The sequence below is a fragment of the Papio anubis genome, chromosome 15 (assembly GCF_008728515.1).
Source record: "Papio anubis isolate 15944 chromosome 15, Panubis1.0, whole genome shotgun sequence".
In the NCBI taxonomy this organism is placed as follows: Eukaryota; Metazoa; Chordata; class Mammalia; order Primates; family Cercopithecidae; genus Papio; species Papio anubis.
Window position 1 is genome coordinate 61,863,857 of NC_044990.1, and position 27,091 is coordinate 61,890,947.

Below are 27,091 nucleotides of genomic sequence, written 5' to 3' on the forward strand. Positions count from 1 at the left end.
CACAAAAAAGGCCTTGTAAGGACAGAGGCAGAGTTTGGAGTTACCCTTTCATAAACCAAGGAATGCCAAAAATCACAGGCAACCATCGGAAGCTAGAAGCAGCAAGGAAGGATTTTCCCTAGAGCCTGTGGCATGAACGTGACCCTGGTGACCCCTTGATTTCAAACTTCCAGCCTCCAGAATTGTAAGAGAATAAATTTATGTTTTTAAAGCCACTCTGTTTCTGATAGTATGTTCTGGCAGTCCCAGAAAAATAACACATTTTCATTAAATCCATGTAATTCATGGGAGTGCGGGGGCATGCAGTTGGACAGAAATTATCAGACTGTCTTGGTGACGCTAGATGTCTCTCATTACTAAGTGTCACTCATCACTAGGTGACACTCATTACTCAGTTTTTTATGTTCTTTCCTGTTCTGCCTCTATAGCTTTCCAGGGCAATCTGGTGAAACACTTACTGGAGAAGGCAGGTCCTCTATCAGCCTAGGCCCCTCATAGTTTCTATTGACTGTAGCCACTTAAACTGCTGAGCAAACTAACTGCATTCAACTGTTATCTTAGGAAAAAGTAAGGTTCAATTTTGTTCTGCTACTAAAAATTTGATTTTTTTTTTTTTTTTTTTGCCAAAGATATGAACTACTAAAGAACAGTTACACAGATGTGTAGTATATTTGTCCAAACTAAAACACTTCTATTGTTAGATGCACTAATAATTCTTAAAATGGTGGACAAACTTTTTTCATAAAGTAAAATACAAACTTGGTCATATAAAAAGAACAACATTCCAATATTCATTTAAATCTTATAGACAATTTTAATTTAGGATAAATAGGACTTTAATACTAAATAACTCTGTTTAACAGGGTTCTTTATTTTATTTATTTATTTTAAATAGAAGGTGTGTGAGAAGATGACAGGGACCAGAGCATAATTTTTAAATTCAGAATAATTTTTACATTACGAAAGACAAAACATAACAAAACTAAATTCTATGGGCAAAACTTAAAAGAAAATTTACTGATGGTGTTCCTATGAAAGATACAACACCAGTGAATAAGGACAAACCACCAAGAGACATAAGACCTACATGTCATCAGACAGAGGTTGCTTCAAGGACATGTGACTTTTTCTTGCCCCATAATTAGTTTAATGCTCTGCCATCACTATCTTTAATTCTTATTTTTGAAAAAATGTTTTCATGTTTTCATTATTGCACCAGGCCTCGTAAATTATACCAGTCCTGGTGTCAAAATCTGTAAACCTGTACAGGAGAAAACAGCACCTGATAGATTTGGCAAAACAATTCAAAATAACTAACAGGTATTTATGAGAAAAGTATGTTGGAGAACAGCAGCTGAAACAGGGATAAGTTTTACCTTTTCCAGTTGTGAGTTAGTACAAGGGGCCTATGGTAAGATGACCTGATGTGGCTTTAGCTAACTAATCCTGATAAACTACCATCCCTTTCCTCTCAGTGCTCCACTCTAAGACAACACTAAATATGGACAAAATACCCCTGAAAATGCAATCAAATTGAGTAGGAAAAGGACAACAGAGACAGAGAAAAGAGAAGGCTCTTGACCAAAACAGCACAGGATAATAACACCAGGAAATCACAAAAATTAAACAAAAGGTGCCATATGTTTGGACACTTCTTGGAAACAACAGAAGATAGAACTCTAGGAAGTTAAAAAGCTCTCCTGAAAACTCCTTCATTTTCAAGTTTAGGAAAATTTCACATGAAGTCAGAAAAGAGAATACTATTGAGTTCAAATTCCAGAGTTAGTATTAAAACACCAGAAAGAATAGAGAACAGAATAGTATCTCTCCAGGTATTAACTCAGAAAATCGTGTCCATTAAAGTAACACAACCATAACCTAGTATTTTAAAACACCTAATAGACTTTAAGAGAAGTGAAGGAAAAGAAGAGGGAAAAAAAAAAAGCTTGAATCAGAGCCGCAATAACTCAGATATTTGGAGAAAGAATAGAAAAAAATTAGAATGCAGTCCCATTTACAATAGCCATTAAAGAAATAAAATACCTAGGAATATCTTCAACCTAGGAGGTGTGATCTGTACAAGGAGAACTGCAAAACATTATAAAAGAAATAAATAGGTGACATGAACAAATAAAATAACATGCCATACTGATCGATTGCGAGAGTCAATATTGTTAAAATGATTGATATGGTTTGGCTGTGTCCCCACCCAAATCTCACCTCGAATTCCCATATGTCGTGGGAAGGACCCAGTGGGGGAGATAACTGAATCGTGGGGGCAGATCTTTCCTGAGCTGTTCTCATGATACGAAAATGTGGGAAAGTTTGGAACTTCCTAGAGACTTGTTGAATGACTTTGACCAAAATGTTGATAGTGATATGGACAATGAAATCCACGCTCAAGTGGTCTCAGATGGAGATGAGGAACTTGTTGGGAACTGGGGCAAAGGTGACTCTTGTGTTTTAGCAAAGAGACTGGCAGCATTTTGCTCCGGCCCTAGAGATCTGTGGAACTTTGAACTTGAGAGAGATGACTTGGGGTCTCTGGCAGGATAAATTTCTAGGTAGCAAAGCATTCAAGAGGTGACTCGGGTGCTGTTAAAGGCATTTCATTTTATAAGGGAAGCAGAACATAAAAGTTTGGAAAATTTCAGCTCGACAATTTTACAGAAAATAAAATCCCATTTTCTGAGGAGAAATTCAAGCTGGCTTCAGAAATTTGCATAAGTAATGAGAAGCTGAATGTTACCCCAAGACAATGGGGAAAGTGTCTCCAGGGCATGTCAGAGGTTTTCATGGCAGACCCTCCCATCAGAAGCCCAGAGGCCTAGGAGGAAAAAACCGTTTCATGGGCCAGGCCCAGTCCTGTGCTGTGTGTAATGTAGGGACTTAGTGCCCTGCATCCCAGCTGTTCCAGCTGTGGCTAAAAGGCCCCAACATAGAGCTCAGGCTGTGGTTTCAGAGGGTGCAAGTACCAAGCCTAGGCAGCTTCCACATGTGTTGAGTCTATGAGTGCACAAAAGTCAAGAATTGACGTTTGGGAATCTCTGCCTAGATTTCACAGTATGTACAGAAACACCTGGATGCCCAGGCAGAAGTTTGCTGCAGGGGCAGGGCTCTCATGGAGAAACTCTACTAGGGCAGTGCAGAATGGAAGTGTGGAATGTGAGTCCTCACATAGAGTCCCCATTGGGACACTGCCTAGTGGAGCTCTGAGAAGAGTGCCACTGTCCTCCAGACCCCAGAATGGTAGATCCACCAACAGCTTGCACTGTGCACCTGAAAAAGTAGCAGAAACTCAATGCCAGCCTCTGAAAGCAGCCAGGAGGGAGGCTGTACCCTGCAAAGCCACTGGGATGGAGTTGCTCAAGATCATGGGAACTCACCTTTTGCATCAGTGTGACCTGGATGTGAAATATGGAGTCAAAGGAGATCATTTTGGAGATTTAAGATTTGATTGCCCCACTGGATTTTGGACTTGCATGGGGCCTGTAGCCCCTTTGTTTTGGCCAATTTCTCCCATTTGGAATGGCTGTATTTACCCGATGCCTGTACCCCCATTATATCTAGAAAGTAACTAACTTGTGTTTGATTTTACAAGCGCATAGGTGGAAGGGACTTGCCTTGTCTAAGATGAAACTTTGGACTGTGGACTTTTGAGTTAATACTGAAATGAGTTAAGATGTTGGGGGACTGTTGGGAAGGCATGACTGGTTTTGAAATGTGAGGACATGGCCGGGCGCGGTGGCTCAAGCCTGTAATCCCAGCACTTTGGGAGGCCGAGACGGGCGGATCACAAGGTCAGGAGATCGAGACCATCCTGGCTAATACGGTGAAACCCCATCTCTACTAAAAAAATACAAAAAACTAGCTGGGCGAAGTGGCGAGCACCTGTGGTCCCAGCTACTCGGGAGGCTGAGGCAGGAGAATGGCGTAAACCCGGGAGGCGGAGCTTGCAGTGAGCTGAGATCCGGCCACTGCACTCCAGCCTGGGCGACAGAGCCAGACTCAGTCTCAAAAAAAAAAAAAAAAAAAAGAAATGTGAGGACATGAGGAAAGCAAATGCAACAAAAATTAAAATAGACAAGTGGGAACAGATTAAAGTAAAAGCTTCTGCAGAGCAAAAGAAATAATCAACACAGTAAACAGACTGCCTACAGAATGGAAGAAAATATGTTCAAAAAATGCATCTGATGAAAGACTAATATTCAGAATTTATAAGAAATTCAAGTCGACAAGAAAAAAAACAACTTCATTAAAATTTTGCAAAGGATATGAACAGATATTTCTCAAAGGAGACATAATACAAGTGTCCAGTAAACATACAAAAAAATGTTCAACATCACTAATCATCAGAGAAATGCACTGGAGAGGATGAGGGGAAGTAGGGATTGTTAATGGGTAGAAAAAATAGTTAGAAAGAATGAATAAGAGCTAGTATTTGATAGCACAACAGAGTGACTGTAGTCAATTAACAACTGAATTGTATCTTTTCAACTAAAAGAGTATAATTACAGTGTTTGTAACACAAAGGATGAACACTTAAGGTGATGGAAACCCCATTTACCCTATGATTACTACTCACTGTCTGCCTGTATCAAATTATCTCATGGACCTCATAAATATATACACCTATATAGCCACAAATATTAAAAATTTTAAACATATCACCTCTCATACTAGTCAGAATGGCTAATATTAAAAAGTCAAAAAACAACAGATGCTAGCAGGTTGTGAAGAAAAGGGAATGTTAATTCACTGTTGGTGGAAATTTAAATTAGTACAACCTTTACAGAAAAAAATATGGGGATTTCTCAAAGAACAAAAAACAGAACAACCACTTGGCCAAGCAATCCCACAACTGGCTATCTACCAGAAGAAAATAAATCATTATATTAAAAAGTCTGCACCTGTATGTTTATTGCCACATTACGCACAATAGCAAAATCATGAAATCAACCTGAATGCTCATCAACAGAAGCCTGAATAAAGAAAATGTGGCATACACACATCACATAATACCACACAGCCATAAAAGAATGAAATGATATATTTTGCAGCAACATGGATGAAGCTGGAAGCCCAAACCTTACCCTTAACACAATATATCCCTAAAACAAACCTACTCATGTACTCCCTGAATCTATAATATTTTAACAAAGAATTAAAACATTACAGAAACAAGGGAAAAGGAAGACAAAAATTAACTAATACAACAGAAGATGTTATAACAGAAAATGAGTTGAAAAAGGAAAATAAATATCAGAAAGAATTGATTGCAATCAGATTTAAAATGTAGCTTAAGGGGGGAAAATTACTGGATGGGATAGAGTTGTTGTTTTTGCTCAGAAAAAAATGTTGTTCATCTAAATCCCTCCTGCAAACGCAAGGAACAGTTTCTATGTTCAAGAAGAACATTATCATTACGTGTGATTATCATACTCATTTAGAAGTTACAGATTGGGAAGAATCATTCAACCATTTTAAGAAAGGGGTAATTAAAATTCTTCAAAGAAGGAAAGAAACGACATAGGAGGAACATAAAACAGGTGAAATAATTAGAACACAAATATTAAATCAGTATATACAAGCCAACATCAATTTAATGAACAAGTTATATATCAATTGAGTACTTTAAAGAGAAATCCTAAAATATTCTATGATACTGGCATAAAAACAATATGCTCATAAGAGACACATTTTAAATACAAACATCAAAAAGGGGAAAGTAGAACTATAGGAAAACGTACTGAAATTTGACATTAATCAAAAGAAAATTGCATAGATATACTACTATCAGGCATTCAATGCAAGGGCTACTTAAGAAGATGTAGATTTTGCACTTTGCACAATGTTAAGGTGTAAAATTGCATAGACATACTATAATACTTATGCATTAAAGTGCACAAATCATACACTTAAACTTGTTTTATTTTCACTAATTAACAGACCCATATAAGCATCACTAGACCAGAAATGACTATAAAAGTATCCATAAGGGCCCCTTATTAACCCTTGGTAACTAATTCTCAAGAATAATCATTGTCTCTACTTTTAACAGTATCAAGTAGTTTTCCATATTTTTATATTTTGTGGGTGGAATCCTACAGAATGTGTTTTGTGTCTGCCTTCCGTTACTTAATTTTTTTGTGGTTGAAATTCATTTATGTTTTAGATCATTCTTTCTCATTTCTGTTTAGTATTCCATTTTAGGTAGGAAAAAAGTAACCTTGAGCTGTACATAACACTGCACACAAACTAGACGTAAAATATATTCTAAACTGACAATAGATCTTTAATTTGAAAGATAAAACAAGAAATACTTCCTTTAAAAAAAGAAAATGTGCAAGATAAAAATTAGTTAAGAGAAAGTGCCAAATACTAAAGGTAACAATATCATATAGTTAACCTGTAACTTACAGATAATGGAATTCTCTAAAGAAGAAAATTGAAGGAAACAGAAAAGATACTAAACATTATAATTCAAGGAAACTCCCTGAAAATTTTGAAAATATTACTGAAATGGCACACCACACAACTGAGAATACCAATTTGGGATATTTCAGTAGTTTAAAGAAAAAAATATCATTTGGGCATCAAAAAATAAAATTAAATTAAGAGCATGATATTTATGAGAAATAAAAATTGTATTTCAAAACTATTCATAACAATACTTTATGGTAGAACAACTGTATAAGGCAATGATTATATATCCAGCAAAACTGACTTTCAAGCAATTCAATCAAAAAGCAAAAACTTTGATTTTATGCATGGGCTCTTCTGGAGGAATCTACTAATGAATAAAATTTAAACAATAAAAATGAATTAGAGAAACTTTCACACAGGTCCTTTGCCTGCTGTGGAAATGAGCATTGAAAGGTAGAAAAGAATAGTACGTAATCATAGAATGATCTACTTTTACTATCCCCTGTATCCCTGAGGATCAGGAATGTTGGTATGAAAGATAAGAGACACAGATTTTTCAAGAATATGTTTTAATGAAAGTCTCATCTTCAACTTGAATTGAACATCAATGAGTTGTCTCAAAAAGTTCTAGACATGGTCGCCCACCAAAAATGAGCATCCATGCTCAAGACTGTAGTCTTACAGTGACTTTCCTCACTAGATGATTTCAGGCATCTTGGGGAAATAGCTTATTTCAGGTATTAAGACGATAACATAAAAGATGATGTTGTATCATATCTCAAGAGATATTTTCCAGGCATATAGGGATATGTTGAAGGTACCAAGGTTTCCAATAGGTAGAGATGAGAAGTTTTGAGCTTTAATTTTGACAATAGTTATAATGGATTGGAAATAACATAATACATTTAAATAATGAGTTCGTAAAAATATTTAAAATTATGTAGTCACCTTCGGGAAATGATAGCAAATCAGTATCTTGGAAACTAATAAATAGAATAAAGGGTAAGCATTTGTCTTGACTTTCCTGCATAAACTGTACCAAGTAATACCCAAAACCAAATTAGATATAAGGGACGCATCCCTTTATTGCAAAATCTCAACTAATAAATGAATGAAAAAAGAAATTATAAAATCATACCACCACCACAGTGAATACATTAAATACATATAAACTACATATTAATAAATTGAAATAAGTATTAAGCATCAAGGGCTCCTAACACCACAGATTAAATTAGACATCATGTGCCTTTTGTTGTCCTACTAGGTATCACATATATATGTGATCCACATACATTATATGTGTATGTGATACATATACATACACATATACATCACATTTATATGTGATACATGTACATATGCATATACTATTTATCGCATGGCTATGTACAGTCAAAGTTTGAGTCTTGCAAAGGACACCAAACTTAAAATTGATTCATTCTCTGGATGGAGGTGCCAGTTTGCCAGGAAATACAGAAAAATAAGAAATATGTTGAACTGCTCCAATAAATACAATCAACAAAACTCAGAGTGTAGAGAATACTAGAATTCAAGTGTCCTAAAATCATTTGCAGATAGATTAAAAAAAAAAAAAAAAAAGGAGACTGGAGTGCTACAGATTAAAAGGAACTTAAAATACCTATCTCGAAAAACAAACTAGGCAAACTATGGTGTCTAATTGTAATATCTGAGAAATTTAAAACTATACAAATACAAATAACAAGTTTGTTTATGAGGGAAGGAAGACATACGAAAAAAATCAAACTAGATTCTAAATTGGATGGTACATGCCATTTATCAATCTAGGTGGTGGATACAAGTGGAAATAAGAGTGTTTGCTATAGAATAACATAAGAATTTATTAAAATAACCAACCAAAGTACCATCTATGAAACAAGACAAAAAAGACGTTAAGTCGGACATATCAAATACAGAATATTTAAAATGTAACTAAGGTGGGTAGTTACAAAGTTTCTCAGCAGAGGAGCAACCAAAGTTCCTTATAAATTCTAAAACCTGCATATATTACTACTTAACAAATAAAAGGTTATTATCGTGGAGACCCAAGAAAAGGTGACAACACATTCTGCTTGTTTTAGAAAACTCCATTTTTTTTAAACCAAGGGTAAGTATATAATGTACTTACTTTATTTAGGAACTGTGAAAAATACTGTAAGAAACAAATTGTTTCTTGTACATTGGGAACATGGCAGCAATTTTAAGAGAAAACCACCTTGTAATGGTTCTTTTAAACATCTAAAACAATTATATTAAAAAATGTTAACCCTGGAATGTTGAAATGAGGAAAAATTATTTTCTTTAGTTATCTAACGTCAACAAGTAACACAGTATTAAGAGAAACAGGCCAGGCGAGGTGGCCTACGCCTGTAATCTCAGCACTTTGGGAAGCCGAGGCAGGCGGATCACGAAGTTAGGGGTTCGAGACCATCCTGGCCAACATGGTGAAACCCCGTATCTATTAAAAATACAAAAATTAGCTGGGCCTGGTGACTGGTGCGTGTAATCCCAGCTACTGGGAAAGCTGAGGCAGGAGAATCGCTTGAAACCAGAAGGCGGAGGTTGCAGTGAGCCAAGATCACACCATTGCACTTCAGCCTGGGCAAAAGAGCGAAACTCCGTCAAAAAATAAAAAATAACAAAACCTGACGTTTTTAAACAAAAACCATTACTGAAACGTAAATGTAAAATTGTAGTAAAAATGTACATGCATACATACTTATTTAAAAATCATTTTTTATATACCTACTTTCACTTGGAGGTGACAACGTGCTAGCCGCCCTCGCTCCCTCTCGGCGCCTCCTCGGCCTCAGCGTCCACGCTGTCTGTGCTTGAGGAGCCCTTCATCCAGCCGCTGCACTGTGGGAACTCCACCCTGGACTGGACCAGGCCGCAGCCGGCTCCCTCCGCTTGGGGGGAGGTGTGGAGGGAGAGGCGCGGGCGGGAACCGCGGCTGCACGCGGCCCTCGCGGGCCAGCGCGAGTTTCGGGTGAGTGCAGGCCAGGCGGGCCCCGCACTCCCAGAGGCCGGTGCCACCGGCCCGGTCAGTGAAGGCCTTAGCACTCGGGCCAGCAGTTGCGGAGGGTGTGCCGGGTCGCCCAGCACTGCGGGCACACGGGCGCCGCGTTCGAATTCTCACCGGGCCTCAGCGGCCTCTTGACTGGGCAGGGCTTGGGATCTGCAGTCCGCCATGCCGCAGCCTCCCCAACAGGCGCCGTCACCTGCTCCGTGGCGTCCAGTCCCATCCACCGCCCAAGGGCTGAGGAGCACAAGCCTGGCGGGGAACTGGCAACCAGCTCCGCGGAGCTGGTACAGGATCCACTAGGGGAAATCAGCTGGGCTCTTGAGTCTTGTGGGGACTTGGAGAACTTTTATGTCTAGCTGGAGGATTGTAAACGCACCAATCAGTGTTCTGTATCTAGCTAATCTAGTGGGGACTGGGAGAACTTTCGAGTCTAGCTAAAAGATTATAAATACACCAATCAGCACTCTGTATCTAGCTCAAGGTTTGTAAATGCACCAATCAGCACCCTGTCAAAACAGACCAATCAGCTCTCTGTAAAATGGGCCAATCAGCTCTCTGTAAAATGGACCGATCAGCAGGATGTAGGTGGGGTCAGATAAGGGAATAAAAGCAGCCTGCTGGAACCGACAGCGGCAACACACTCAGGTGTCGTTTTTTGACGTGGAAGCCTGCTTCTCTCACTTCTTGGAAAAATTTTGCTGCTGCTGTTTGGCTCTGCACAGCCATTAAGGGTGGTAACATTCACTGCGAAGGTCTGCAGCTTCACTTCTGAAGCCAGTGAGACCACGAACCCACCAGAAGGAAAAAACTGCAGACGCACGCATCTGAATCTCTGAAGGAACAGAACAAACTCAGGACACAACATCTTTAAGAACTGTAAAACTCACTGGGAGGGCCTGTGGCTTCATTCTTGAGGTCAGTGAGACCAAGAACCCACCACACCAGTTCAGACACATTACCAGGTACTGAAATTTAAGTCATAAAATGGACGTGTTGTGGCTTCCTGAAATATTAAGTAGATCCATACAAAGAAAGTGTTATAAAGTGTAAATAGTTTTATAATTACAGTATAGAAACTTTTTTCTGAATTACATTTTTGAAATGAAATGTATACTGTATTCTTTAAATTGCACAGACTTAAAGTGTTTTTGTCAATAATTTCAGACACACTTATGTCAAAATGTACACATAAGCATTCTATTCTATAATATATGAATAAATCAAGAAATTATTGAAAAGTGATACATAAAAGACAAAAAGAAAGCACACTGTTCATGCTGAAGTATATGAGAATACTGGAAATAAAATTTTGATGTGTCTAACTTAGTCACAATTCCTCCCAGTAAATGGCAAAACAAAGAGCAAGAACAGCAATATCATCAAATATCATAGGAAAAGCCACAGGAAATTAGCTACTGAGGTGATGAGTATGGTTAAAAAACAAAACACTTAAAAACAGATACGAATTTACAATACCTATTTCAAGTTTTCAAAATATGTGTTGCAGGAAAAGAAATCTGTGGGACTGGAATAATGTCACTGCTTAGAGAATAAGTGTAGACGTAAGATGAAATTTGGTTGGATGTGATTCACACCACATGATGGAGTTTGAGTGAGCTCCTGAGAAATTCAAATTTATTTAACTGGCTCCAGCTTCTAGGTTAAAAAATTCTTGATTCGCTCCTGGACATCTAGAAAGTTCACACAGAGAATTAAATGGCTCCTTATACCCCCCGAGAAAATATAGTAGCACTATTATTTATTATTTAGGAGTTTGACAGAGTAGAGATTAATCACTTTATCAGGTTCTAATTTAAATAAGTCTATATAGCTCAAAGGTAATTATAGTTTAAGTTTAGGAATGCACTTAATCATTTCTGCTGATTTTTTATTTCTTAGTCAACTATACCTTCTACCCAAAGACATCTGTAATTTTGAAATTAAATGGGAGTTTGTCCAGTGAAGGGAAAAAAAAAAAACTTACAAATAGAAGAATGGACTCAAAATGCTGCAGTTAGTGGTTGTCGTAAAATACAAAACGAAAGTGGGGACCCTACTATATTTTAGTTATACAAATGAAGAACATTTAGATATAATGTTGTGAAAATGTTGTGGAATTCTACAACATATTAATTACTGATAACTTGCACTTTAGAGTATTCTATGTCATTAACTATGAAATAAGACAAACATTTGACATAGATTTGTGGCATGAAAGAGGCAAGTATAGGAAATTAGTTAATTATTAACATTCTTGTTTATGCCTTCCCTTTGGAAAACTGTGATGTTGATCTAAAGTATCAGAGGACCTTTTTTCCACTATCAATCTCTTGGGAATATAAATCAGAGAACGAAATATAAACAATCCATACCTGGGATCAGAAGATATCCATACTCTCTTGACTTTCTCAGAATTTTATAATACCATCTTCTCAAAAGAGCAAGTGTTTCACAACTTGGAGTAAAAGTTATGAAGTAGCGGTGACTATCCTTTTCAGTCATATTACCTTAATCTTTTATGTCACAGTAAATGTTTTGAAACAAGAAAGGAAGGAGAGAAAGAAGGAAGGGAAGGAGGGAGGGAGGAAGGAGCAAGCCTACTTTCCTCTGTTCTTAAGGTCACTAGCTTAGTTTCCCTAAATTAACTCTTCTTCCCAATTACAGCAAGTTCTCTCTTACAGCTAATGTGACTTGCTGAGAATTAAAGTAAGAAAATACTACAAACAGAGGGGACCTAAAACCCAATTTCCTCATACCATCTTGGCATTGCAGCAAGATGTAAAAAAAAAAAAAATTTTTTTTTGCTATACCCTAAGACCGTCAGCAATTTAAATTTTCTTTTGTCACAGATTGACATGTCAGCTACAGAATGGTTTCTATGCACCCTATTTCTATCAAAATAGAAAAAACATTCCAAACCCAAAGAATGAAAGAAAGGATACTTGGTGTCTTTATAAACAAAGTGTGCTTGCGTCCCTAACAAGTTTATAATCCTGAGGAATAACAAACGATAAAAGCTCTAAACAATGAGTTTGAGTTATACCTCCCTTGCTGAATAAGGGTTAAGGCCAACAAGCATATGAAAAAATCTCGACATCACAGATCCTTAAAGAAATGCCAATCAAAAGCACAATGAGATACCATCTACACCAGTCAGAATGGCTATTATTAAAAAGTCAAAAAATGTCAGATGCTGGTGAGGTTGTGTAGAAAAGGGAACACTTATACACTGTTGGTGGGATTGTAAATTAGTTGAATCATTGTGGGAGGCAGTGTGGCAATTCCTCAAAGACCTAAAACCAGAACTACCATTCAACCCAGCAACCCCATTACTGGGTGTATACCCAGAGGAATATAAATCATTCTACCATAAAGATACATACACACAAATGTTCAATGCAGCACTATTTACAATATCAAGAAGATGGAAGCAACCTAAATGCCCATTGATAGTAGAGGATAAGAAAAATGTGGTACATATACACCATGGAATGCTATGCAGCCATTAAAAAGTGAGATCATGTCTTTTGTGGGAACATGGATGGAACCGGAGGTCATTATCCTCAGAAAACAAACACGGGAACGAAAAACCAAAATACTGCATATTCTCACTTACAAGTGGGAGCTAAGCGATGAGAACACACACACACATAGAGGGGAACAACACACACTGGGGTCTTTCGGAGGGTGAAGGGTGGGAGGAGGGAGAGGATCAGGAAAAATAACCAATGGGTACTAGGCTTAATACCTGGAGTGATGAAATAATCTGTACAACAAACCCCCATGACACAGGTTTACCTATATAAAAAACCTGCACATGTATCCCTGAATTTAAAAGTTTTTAAAAAGGAAAATAAAATATATTTTTCTAGGAGATGTGTGGTAATATTCTCACATATATTTGCACAAGATCAAATTAAAACTTTTGAAGTACGGATGCTTTCTGGTTTTAAACCAATCGGTGTAGATTGTTATACGTTTAGAGAAAATTGAGGAAGGACATATTAATAATCCCTGCTTGTACTTACCTGCAGGAGTAGTGCAATAGTTTGAATAATTGGGTTCCTCCAAAATTCATACAGGAATTTAATCCCCAATGCAATAGTACTACAAAGTAGCACTTTGAGGAGATGATAAAGTCATGAGGCGCTGTTCTTATAAAAGGGGTTGAGGAAATGTGTTTGGTTCCTTTTCGTCCTTTCACCACATGAGGACACAGCAACAAAACACTACCTATGATGCAGACAGTGAGGCTTCCCTAGATCTACTGGTGCCTTGATCATGGACTCCCCAGCATCCAGGTCTGTGATAAAGAAATTTCTATTATTTATATAGTACCTAGTCCAAGGTATTATAGCTTTATTGTTATTATAGCTTTATTGTAGCTGCCCACATGAACTGAGACAAGCTCTTAATGTACATTTTATATTAAGATATTGAATTATGAGTCCTTTAAAACTACAATTCAGTGTATATTTTATCATTTAAAAAAACTCACAAAGCTAAGTAGATGATTTACTTTGTAACACAGTTGCATTGCCTTATGTGTATAAAATTAATACACCTGGATACATGTATTTAATTGCTAGTACAGTTTATATCTGTGAGGATAGAATTACCAACAACTTTCATTTTTCCAGGAATTCTTTGAATTGCATCTTAGTAGTCCCTATAAATTGTAAAAATAAATGTTTTTACAATGTGTGTTGACAATACACAGCAACAATAACATTATTTTTCCTGATTTTTTAGAGCTGTAGTGAGTTATTGAATCTATAAATATGATCAAATAAATGCTTAAGAGATTCAAACTTTGATCAATTAAATTAGCAAAAGTCGTATTTAGTGTTGAAATTCAGCCTGATATCAGCATGTGGTAGATCTGCTGAATTAAACCAAATTTTCCACCCAAACAGGTTAATTAGTGTTAATTAGCAAACTCATTCATTTTGCTATTCTCTGCCAGGCTGTATGACTCTTCTGAATATTAGACAGATGTTATCTTCTAGCACTGCTGAAAATTCCCTACAGAGGCACTCTTCCCACTCCCTTTTCAACCGTCCTTTCTTCCTACCAATTACAACTTTTGTCACCTTTGGGATGATTCTCTGGCTACACATTTTTTTTTTAATTTTTAAAACAGATACAGCAATAATTAGACCAAAAAATATAGATTAATTAACAATTTATCAACCACTTTTGTTCCCATTATCCCATTTTGCTCTTCTCAACTACATTCTTAAATGATTTATTGCTATTATTTTATTGGAAAGGTAAAAAAAGCATTATTATTCAACCAAGTTCGTGTAATTTGAAGGTTATAAGGGCTGTAGCTTCAACTCAGGTCTTCTGAGTGCAATTGTGTATCATTTACATGTACACACAAACACACAAACTCAATTTCATTCTAAATATAACTGTATTATTTACGTTGGTGTAACCCTGCAATGTGTATTGGAGTGTCACTTCAATAAATAACTTTGGTTTAAATTGCTCAGTAATACATATAAAGTACTGTTCAAAGCTTTGTGAGTTCAGTAGTCATTTCTCTTGTCATTTAGTGTACAGTCTTGTGAGATGTAAAATAATAATAGTAGTAACGTATACAATTTTCTTTTTCTTTTTTTTTTTTTTTTTTTTTGCTTCCTTAAAAAATGTATCAATAAACATGGATGGATTTGAGAAGACTGAGCACAGGCACCAGAATCAAAATTAAGTCAGTCTTCCATCTCTCTTTAATGAAAGTCAGATTTTGAGTAAGTTACTTAACTCTGAGTCTCGTTTTCGTTACTGCCATGATGAATATTTTAGCAAGGAAATAACTAATGGTCTGAAAATATGACTTAGAATGCTTCTCAGAAGTAAGTATGCAATTAATATTTGCTACCTTTAAATTATCATCTCAATGAAGAGAAAAATTTATGTGCTTATTCAGCATTTTGTTGTTATTTAAATAAACATAATGTTTTGAGGATATTCAGTGATCCCCCCAGAAAATTCAGCGCTACAAATGGAAGCGCTTACAATAGCTATAAAATATTCAGGATAAGAGTGAGAATTAATTAAAAAGGAATTCTTTCAGTTTGATTTTGAAAGTAAAGGCCCGAGGAGGAAATTTTGATATTGCTATTTGTGTATCTTTTGTTCATATCCTGATGTCTATTTGCCATTTGTTGACAAAGTATGTATCTCTATTGCACATATAATTGGATAAATTGGTATCTATCTATCTAATATATCCATGTATATGTATATGTGTGTGTGAAGTGAGATACCTTGAGATCAAGACTAACTTTCTGTCCAAGTGACAAAGCATACCCAAGTGATACTCACAAGAGGGAAATTAAGGAAATAAACATATGTTTATAAAAATATATAAGATAGATATATAGAAATTTAAAATGTAAATAATGAAAGGTTAATATTTGAGTGTGGACAAGTAGAATATTTTGAAACTATATTTTACTGTAATTTTCTAATTATTTTCTATTATTAAATGTTGCTTCTATAATTTCTATGTGCTTTTTGGTAGAAGCTTAATTTCACATTACACCATTGTGCCTCCTCTCCATTACTCTCCATTGCCCAGTACTTTGTTTGCATACTTTCTTCATGTGAAATACCCACACTGACAATGTATGTGTAGCTATTTTAATATTAGATTCTCTCGCATTTCAGTAGAATACAGGTACCCATGAAAATGTATGCTTCTCAAAGGCAATGATTTTTATTGTTTTTGCTCCTATTATCTCATCATTGTCAAGAAGAGTGTGTGATCATAAGTATATATTCAGCTAATATTTTAAGTTAATTAATAAGACAGTAACCAGAATGAATAAATGCATGCTTTGTTACTATATTGAGACAGACCTAATTATTTTTAAACTCTAAACAAGAGTTACAAATGAATAGTTCATGACTGTTCATTAAATACTTTGAATGGATGAGAGTCTCTCTGCTTGAAAATGTAAACCTGGACTCATAGTATTAAGCCTAAAGAGTATGATGATTTTAAATGATTGCCCGCCTTTTAAATGCTTGTCTCAACACACAAACCAGTGGTATTTAACAGACTCTGATAACTAAAAATGCTTTAAAAGAGTGGAGTCCTGAGAGAGAATAAGAGAATGATACTCCATAGGGAAGGGGTATAGAAGCTGTAAAAGTAGAATACGTGTTCAGTTAAACATTTCCCACATTCCCTAAATTTCTGGTATTTCTCTCATGAAGAACATATTTTTAGCTAACTATCTGCCTCTGATCATTGTTGCTCGTTAATACCAATTGATTAACTGTGGAAATAGGTTTAGAGAAACATTGTGATCTTATCTTCAGTGTTGCAATAAGGTTGGCCCCCTGGGTAGAACAAATAATGTTACCTCTCTGGGCCCTAATCCTAGGCAGTGGGTGCTGAAAATATGTCTTTTCTTAACTTTATGAATAAGTAAATAATATATGTACACATTCATACATACGTGTTTATTTTTACATATATATGTATGGGGGTGTGTGTGTAATGATATCCCATAGGGCCTATGGAGAATATGATCATTCCCTCTTATCTCAAGCACAATTAACTCTAGCTCCTTAAATTTTCACATAGGATCTTAATTATTCTGCTGATAGATATGTTTATATTTATTTTATTTTGAATAAATGTATTATAAAGGCATCCTGAATCCCTTCTGTCTTCTGGATCCACCATCCAACTTTATCATGGTTGCTTTCTGCCTCAGAAGGAGACCATTATGATTAGTAATATCAGAGGGCTCCTGCGCCCTCTTTCTTTTTTGTACCATTTTTTATTTCCTTAACTTCCCTCTTGTGAGGTTAACTTGAATTTATTGTGTCACTTGGACAGAAAGTCATTGCTTCTCTCAAGGTGGCTTACTTCATTTTACTGACTTGCTATGAATTCTAGTAACCTCCCCTTCCCCTTGTTCCTTCAGACTTGCAGGCGGTGATAAACTACCTCTTCCAGCTTAGGGTTCCTGTGCTAATCATTATGGTTCGTTTTATCTAACCTATGCTTTCATCAAATAGTTATTTGTAATTGTTCTAATTATCATAATTTGATTATATTGTATTTATCTAGTTTTGGCTTTGGTAATAATTTACATTAGAATTATCCCAGAAAATATGAACTCATAATGGGATTCTAGGGTTGGTTGGCTCAAATATTCAAGGCAAAGCATGTTCAAGCCCAATTCTTGACACACAGGATTAATCCATAGCATAAGGGGTATAACAATTTCTCATATTACTACCAGTAGTAACATAGGATGAATTATAGGTAGAAAGTATAATATTCAGAGAGAAAGTGGTATGGTATTTAGTTACTATAGCAACTAGAGTGAAGATTGTAGAATCACCTTTCTTTGTACAGCTCTAGAGAACACAGAGAAAAGAAAGCGGTTATCAATATCCAATGAAGCATGCATCTAGAAAGGAAGGTTTAGAAAGTTCTCACAGCTTCTGTAATAACAGGGAAGGACCTTTAATATGAGAAACAATAGACACCTTGCAGAGCTGCAGCACAAAATTGAATGCTCTCTCATTTTAGACATTTTGTGCTAAAGTACTTACTTTACTCTTGTGGGGTCAAAAGCAGGATCCCCCACTAAGAGAAGGGATGAGAATTTGGGGAAAGATATTGATAAGTTTAAGAACCTTGAAACTACATTTTCCTTAATTTCCTTTGCTCCTACCCCTATCCAGAATATGATCTCTGAATATAAACATTTTAATTGCTACACTCAGAAAGTTTTCTCAGAAACAGAGGTCAAATATACTTAGATGGGCCCACATTGCCTTTCATTCCTTCAAGTCCCTAATGAGAGTCAAACACAACAAATCTATGATGGAGAAATGCAAGTCTTGAGCCATGAGAAAATCACATTGACATTGAAAGACTTATAAGCCTGAGAAGCGTTTATGGAAGTGATTCTAGTATGAAACATCAAAGAAGACATAATAAAAACTTGATTTGGTCAAATGTATTAAAAATAGAATACAGCATTTGAGCATTAAAGGATTGACTGGATTGCCAGAGAGCAATAATAATCTACTAGTTGTGCTCTTGATAACTATACTAAAAATAACAGTAAAGAATAACATGAAAATGCTGGAATTTCCTTGTATGTTGAAGAGAGTGGAGTCTGAAGAGTTAATATTGAAATGTTAAAGCTAGTCTTTCATGTGCATGTTGCTCAGCTGTTCCTAAGAATGTCTCCCAACAGGTACTTCTATTACCAAATATTAAGAAGAGCATTTTGATCTCGAAGAGCTCTGTATATTGGAGATGACTGAGAGTGATAATACATTGGACACACATAACCTGATGTCATTGGCATAATAAGATCTAAAGATGTAGAGGCAAGTTGGCAATAATTAACCATCATGGACAGCATGGTTACAATTACCACAATTAAGTTACATTAGCATAAATTAGATGTTTTTTAAGCTCAGTGATTTGTGACAATAACTAAATGATTTCAGGATTGCTAAATATTAAATAGAATTTCAGCTTCCAAAAGTACTGCTTGATTTATATAGCAACAATTGTTCTATGTCTGCTGAGATCTACTCGGCAGAAAACTAACTTGACTATAGCAATGGCTGGTCTACTAGCAAGGTAGGGGTTGTTAGATATAGACTCCAGATGGGAGCTGATTTTTGGTTACTACTATAGTTTTTCACCTAGAGTAAAGATTTGTAGCAGTTATCTGGTAAATTAATTATTGGTCTGATTCTAAAGTGGGTTTAGTGAGGCAATTGCTTCTTCGAATTATTTCCTCAATTCTGAAATGAATAGTTGGAACCTATATGTTTAATGCAAAGCAGAATCCTCACTTTGATTTCTTAACCCATGGAGTGAGGGACATTATGGCAAACATGCCCAAATGCAGGTTCCATGTTTGAGTCTCTCTTTCCTTTAGCCAAGATAGTAAACCAAAAGTAATGTCACATGTGTGCAGGAATTGCAGAGATCAATGCCAATTAAATTCTTCATTTTTATTTTGCTTTTTAAATTTAAATGTTTTTACCCATAGGTTTGGGGAAACAGGTGGCATTTGATTACATGAGTAAGTACTTTAGCGGTGATTTATGAGATTTTGGTGCACCCATTGCCTGAGCAGTATACACTGAACCCAATCCATGTGTCCGATCTCATCCTTTTAGAATCTTTAGAGTTATATGCTTGCTAATTTCCACCATATCTCTCTTTAACTCATCTATTTGGCCAGTGAACAGTCCACTAGTTAAGGTATATTATCTGTGACTTAGGTATTCAGTCATTCAGTGCCTTGCAAATGACAGCTCAACAAAATTTCTTAAATGAGGGCAGAAACATACAAATATTGAGGTCTGGATTCAAACCACACACAATGCCAATTCCAATGTGTTTTATCGTCAAAGCAAATCCAGAGGCTATCCCATAGTCAAGGGATAAAGAAAAAGACTCAAAATGTTCATAGAAGGAGCAACAACATTACAATGCAAAGTTGTCTGCTTGTGGGAAGAAATGGATGATTTTCACCATTTTTGTACTTTGATATGAATGACAATGGTTGTGACCAGTGATTAACTGGGGTTCCTCCTATTGTACTCTTGCTCATTAATATTAGTCAAAGGAAAACTTCAGAAATTCAATGGAGACAAAATTGCAAGAAATATGATGCTGTGGGAATAAGGATTTAGGTCACACAATCAATTAAAGTAGATATCACAGTCAAAGTGTTAGAAGATGTCAAGGAAAAAAGTGAATTTGTAAACGTACAGGGCACAAATAATTTTACATTATCAAGGGTAGAAACAATATGGGAACTATATTCTTATTCTTTGTTACTCACTTACTGTTTTCATCTCTGTTTTACTCCATGATCTTATATAAAAACCATTACGTGTGGCTAACATTTAATTTTCAAGTGGGGATATGGCTAAGCAAATATCATCATACATTAATGTGGTTTTAGTCATCCTTTGAGTCAGGAACACAAACTTTTAATCTAGAAAAGGTATCCAAGAGGACCCTGAAAGTTTATATAATACTGTACTGAATATCTGCCTGTTATCTCCCAGGGTGTTAAGAAGCATGGACTGAGAGTTATTCAATGCTTTCTGGCTCTCATTTATTTTAGTCACAAGAAGCTCTGGCAGTAGATCAGAGAAATGGAGGAGAAGGAAGTAATTTTTCTTAAGGCATCCTGCTGAACAAATTCCTTCTTCTAAGGCCGTTGAAGTTATTAAATATCTACCAGCATTCAGCACTGTACATTATAGAGAATTTCTGGTAGCTATAAATAATGCAACCTTCCTACAGATGATGTATTCACTCATGAACAGTTTAAAGGTATTCACAAAAGATTAAATCAGCAATCATGTTTTCAGTATATATTTTGGTGTAATTTCCAAAATGCCTGTATTATTATTTATGTTTTATTTAATAACTCTCAGAATATATTTTTTAAAATCAATGAAACTAAATATTTGACATAAACAAAAAACAATAGACTATAAAGTGTCACAGTAACCATTACCTTCTCTATAGTTTCTTTAGATTTTAGTGGTGTACTGCAGATATATATATTTTTTTAATTAACGTGAAAAGATTGGTAAAGTTTCAGTAACTTCTTTCTGGATTCATGTCCTTTGGGATGTGCTTTCAGAACCAATCTTTCTCTCAGCTCTGGACACCTGTTTTGAGTTGCATCAATTTTAATTTCTCTTTCTGTGAACCAGAAGGGATACAGTTCTCTTAGTTCAATGCCATCTCTACACAAAGAACAGTTCTACATGCACTTCAGAGAACTCCTCCCAAGATGTTCATAGTCAGTATTCAGAGGAAGGGGTAAAAGAAGATGGTAAAGCCATATATGCATTAGTGGGTGGGTTTCCAGAAGGCAAGTTAAAAGGACATCCTGGAGGGCTTGCTATGAGCAGTTAGGGCTCAGATAGCTTGAAAGGGGAAGCAAAAATACATGGCAGAAGAACTTATAAGCAGAAATCTTTTTTTGCCAAAAATATTAACATTTATATATTAAAAATAGCATGATCTTATGATAGAAAATAAACGCTGAGCAATTGCAATCCTTATTTTCAATGTAAAGAATGCTAATGTTCTATCATACAATAATGAATGTTCCATACAATATGTTTAAAGCTTAAATGTTTCTGGAAACCTTGAAATCTGTATTCCTTCTCCTGGTAAGTCACAAATTATACTAGCATGTTAAAAATCATGATGAAAATCTAAAGAAAAAAATACTTCTTTAAAATTACAAAAATCCTTCAGAAACACAAAAATAACATTTCACGGATGTGGAACTGTGAGAACTTACTTGTCCTTTGAAAGTATATATTGAAATATACTTATCTGAGGTAATAGTATGTGTCATATAATAAGGAAAAAATTGTGTGTGAGATTGTGTTACTAATAACAGATTATCTGAAACATATTTCTTTTAAGTCAGAGAAATATTGATGGAATATAAACAGAGACAGAAAAAGTGTTTGGATCAGATGAGATGTGAAGAATCAACAAAATACTATTTATGCAAAAATAAAATAGTAGTCAAAAAATGTAATACAGCTGGAAAACCAGTTATCATAGGATGGTGATTTAGAATTTGTATAGAATAAATATATTTCTTTTGACAAACTCTTAGATGGAGCTACTTAAAAATACATTTTAAAACCTACCGTGTAACATGTTAAGCACTTTGCATTTTATGTACTATTTAATTTTAATCACCAAATCCCAGGAAAAAATCAGTATCAAAAATGAGAAAATTAAAGTTCAAAACCTTTGTTATGGAATGTAACATTAGATTTTGCCAAACACTTTCTCTTTTATCTTATTGCTCTGCCCCACAGCTTAAGGTTAAATTGTAGTTTAGAAAAAAAAAAATGCGACATTTTCTGACATGAGAATATAAAGCAAATGTTACTTTTAAACTTGAGTTTGATCATATGGTAGCTATTTATATTATTTTCTGTTGAATATCATATTATTTAAATTCATTTTTCCCTTAATCTATTGGTTTGTCCTGATTCTTAAACGAGTGGGGTAGAAGATGTATATTCTTCACAACATGGTTGGATTGAAGCATTCCTTGTTTTCTGTGTCCATCCAGATATTCCTGAGAAAATGCACATTCGCCTTTTTTCTTATCTGTTGTTATTCTCACAAAAGTATTGCATTTAAATATAACAGCATCTTTCATAAACTTTTTGAAAATGTGAGAATCTGAATCTTCTTCATAAAATATTTGATTGCATTCACTGGAGGAAGAGAAAGTACTTGAGCCAGTTGTTTAGTTTCTGGGAAAACTTATAATAAAAAATTCGCTTTATTGAATCAATAAGGACTATTCAGATCTTTCATTTTTTATTATGTTAATTTTGGTAAATTAGAATTTTCCATGATTTATTCGTTTTAAATTTATTGGTTGTAAGCATACAAATTTTTCTTACTGTCCTTTTAATACCTGTAAGATATGTAGTGCTATTTCCTTTTTTATTATATTGTTAATTTGGTTTTTGTTTCTTTTTGCAAATAACCAACTTTTTGCTTACTTGGCATTCTCTAATGCTTGTCAGTTTTTTGCCCTTATTTTATTGTTTCCCATTTGCTGCTTACTACTTGTATTATTTATTATTCTTAATCTAATGTTTAAAAGTGAAGTTTAGATAACCAGTTTTAAGTTTTTCTATTTGTACCAGGTCATAGATTTTCTTCTACAGAATTATAAGATGGAGCACAAATTCTGATATACTGTATATTTAATATAACTCAGTAAGTGGTCCATGTTATTTATTCTATAATTGATGTAGTCTTTAGAAAAGACTTACTTAATTTTCAAAAATTTGAGGTTTTCATAGATATCTTATTACATATATTAATTTAATTTAGGTGTGGTCAAATAATATATGTTGATCTTTAAGAGCCTTTACAATTTGTTGAAAATCTGTTCATTTACTACTGTATTGTCGTCTTTGGTGAATTTTCCATGTGCAATTAAATTGTATTAAAACAGTTGTTGGTTGCATGTTTTTAAACTTTCATTTCAATTTTTTTTCTCCAAGCTATCACTTGTTTATCAGTGTTTAATTTTAATAGTCAAAAGTAGTATGTATTACTTTCTCAGGGCTGCCATAACAAATTATCACAAACTGGGTGGTTTAAAACAATAAAAAATATTATCTCACAGTCATGAAAACTGAAAGTCCAAAATCCAAGTGTCAGAAGAGTTGCCTCATTCTGAAAGTTTTGAGGAAGAAACTATTTCATGCCTCTGCCCTAGTTCCTGCTGTTTGCTGGCAATGCTTGGTGTTTCTTGCCTTGTAGAACTGTCACTTTCATGTTTATGTCTGTCTTCACATGATTTTTCTGCTGTGTGACTATGTCTTTCACATTATCTTATTTCACGGTTGTGTTCAAATTTTTCTCTTATGAGGACAACAGTCATTGAATTATTGCTCACCATAATCCAGTATGACCCCTTCTTGATTATAGCAGCTTGATCCTATTTTTAAATGTGGTCACATTCACAGGCACCTGGTGTCAGGATTTCAACTTTTTTTTTTTAAATGGACACCCTTCAACTGACAACATACGGTTATTACTTTTAGTCTTTAAATGGAATTTGAACTTAAACATAATGTATAAAATATCTAGGTAATAGCAAGTATTCAAAATTCTTTGATTTTCTGTGTAGCTATTTCTACAGTCAATTTTTAATAAATAATGTATTCAAGAAAGAACAAAATATATATAATTAGAGGCACCATTTAAATCATCAATTGTGGTGTTCCATGTAATGTTAATAAAGTTTGTTGATTACATGTTGAAGCTTTCATATTCCTAAATTTTTGTCTGCTTCACCTATCATAAATTTAGAAACGTATATTTAAAGCTCAGTATCATGAGAATTGAACAATTGGTAACTGGTATTACATACATATCTATCAAAGTCTACTTTTACATATGCATGCACACAAACTCCCAAACAAAAATACCCATTTCAATCCTCACTACTTTACTTTAATGTACTTTACAAACTTGTGTTTTAGTAGTGCCCTTTTAAATTAAATTTTTTTAACTTTTTTACATTTTTTTTTAATTGGTGAGGTTAGTCCTTATGTTTGTTGTGATTAGATACAATGTTTTCATATTTTACACTATTTTTTAACTTCTAATTAATCTACATTTCTGTATGCTATTTATTTTTTCTTTGAAAACATATTCTTTTTCCCTTTACTGATTTGGATGCTAATTTGGTCTCCTTCAATTTATCCATAGGCTTTCTAAAAATATTATCATGATATGCAACAAAATGAAAACATATTAACTATCATTGTAAAAACACAAAGTTATCAGAAAGGTTTATACCAATCATCCTCAACTTACTTGCATGTTGTTTGTTTATAGTACTTTGTATTGTACTTTTTCCTCATAGATAACAGACAGTATTATTAATATCATTATCATTTTGTAAAGATAGAGCTTATTTTATATTTTATTTACATTTATCCACATGTTTAAAGATTATTGGCTTGTATATTTGTTTATTTTTCCCATCCTTGCCCTTCTATCTCCTGTGTTCTTTCTAGGATAATTCTTTGTGTTTTGAAAGTCCATCCTAATGAACTTATACTGATAAATTATTTTTTCAATCTCAACATATTTTTCTCAAATAATAAGAGAGTGGTTGCTGGTACAAATGATGTTGTTCAGTTATTCAATATCTTTGCTGATATGTTGTTAAGTATTTCTACCAGTCATTGAGAGAGTTATTGCCTTAGTCCATTTTCTGTTGCTATAAGAGAATACCACACACAAAGTAATTTGAAATAAGATAAGTGTATTTAGTTCGTGGTTTTGGAGCAGTAGCCTAAATGTTTTGATGCTTAAATATTTCTTCAGCCAGATATGCAAGTTTGTTCCTATTATATTCTGCATTCCATAAAGCCTTCAGGTACAAAAACAGTTCAGTCAAATTCATTTCTACTTTATACAAGGTTGGTCCTTGCTATGGTTTCCAAATCCTCATTCTTCAGTTCTACTTGCGAACCATCAAAGTGGTATTCAATGTTCGTATTTCTATCCACATTCTGTTCACAACCACTTAAATTATCTCTAGGAAGTTCAAGATTTTCCCTAATCTCTCCTACCATGCCCTCACCAGAATCACTGTTAACACTTCATTCACCACAATACAGAATTTTTCTAGTCTGTTCCTCCAAATTCATATGACTTCTACGCATCACTCCTTTTCAAAATGGCTCCCACAATTTTAGGGAATTGTTATAGCAATGGCCTCATTTCTCAGAACCAATTTTCTGTTTAGTTTGTTTTTTGTTGCTATAATGAAATATCACAGACTGGGTAATTTATAAGGGAAATGCATTTATTTAGCATATGATTCTAGAGGCTGAGAAGTCCAAAAACAATGGTGCTGGCATCTGGTGAGATTCTTCTTGCTGTGTCATACCATGATGGAGGAAATACCATGGCAAGAGAGCAAGCACAACAGAGATAGAGACAGCACACTTGTATTAAAAAGTCATTCCCATAATAACAAACCCATTTCTATGAGAGCAACATTAATCCATTCATTAAGGCAGCAGAATTAAGTTTATGACACATCAACTTTCAAAGGAAACATTAAAATTATAGGAGTACATTCATAAATATAGTTGTAGATTTGTCTATTTCTCATTTCAGCTCTATCAGTTTTTATGTAATGTATTTTGAGACTGTGTCATTTGGTGCATACACATTTAGGATGATTAGACTGTACTGATGATACTTTTATCAATACATAATGTCACTCTTTATGTCTCATAATTTACATTGTTCTGAAATCGAATATGTCTGACAACATATAGCCATTTTTGCCTTTGCTTTTTTAATTTGTTTTAAGCTATGCTTGTAAAGTATATCAGTTTCCGCATATCTGGTTTGAAAGTATGTCATTGTATTTGAAATGAGTTTTTGGTATAAAACAGTTAATTGACATGTTTTTTAACCCACTTGGTCAATCTTTATTTATTTGTTCAAAATTTTTAATTTATATTTTTATGTGTCCATAGTGGTATATATATTTATGGGGTACAGGAGATATTTTGATAGTAGATGCAATTCATAATAATCACATCAGGATAAATGGGATATTCATGGTCTCCAGCATTTATCATTTTGCAGTGTTACAAACATGCCAGTTACATTCTTTAAGTTGTTTTAAAATGTACAATATTATTGTTGACTGTAGTCACCCTGTTATGCTATAAAATATTAGATCTTATTCCTCCTATATAATTATGTGTTTATATTCATTGATCATCCATGCTTTCCTCTGCAGCTTCTCAGTACCCTTCCCAGACTCTAGCAACCATCAGTCTACTCTCTGTGTTCATGAACTCAATGGTTTTAATTTTTAACTCTCACAAATAAGTGAGAACATACGACTTTTGTGTTTCAGTGCCTGACTTATTTTACCTAATATAATGTCCTCCAGTTCCAACTATGTTGCTGCAAATGACAGATTTCCATTAATTTTTTATGACTGACTAGAATTCCATCACATTTTTTTAACCTGTTCATCTGTTGATGGA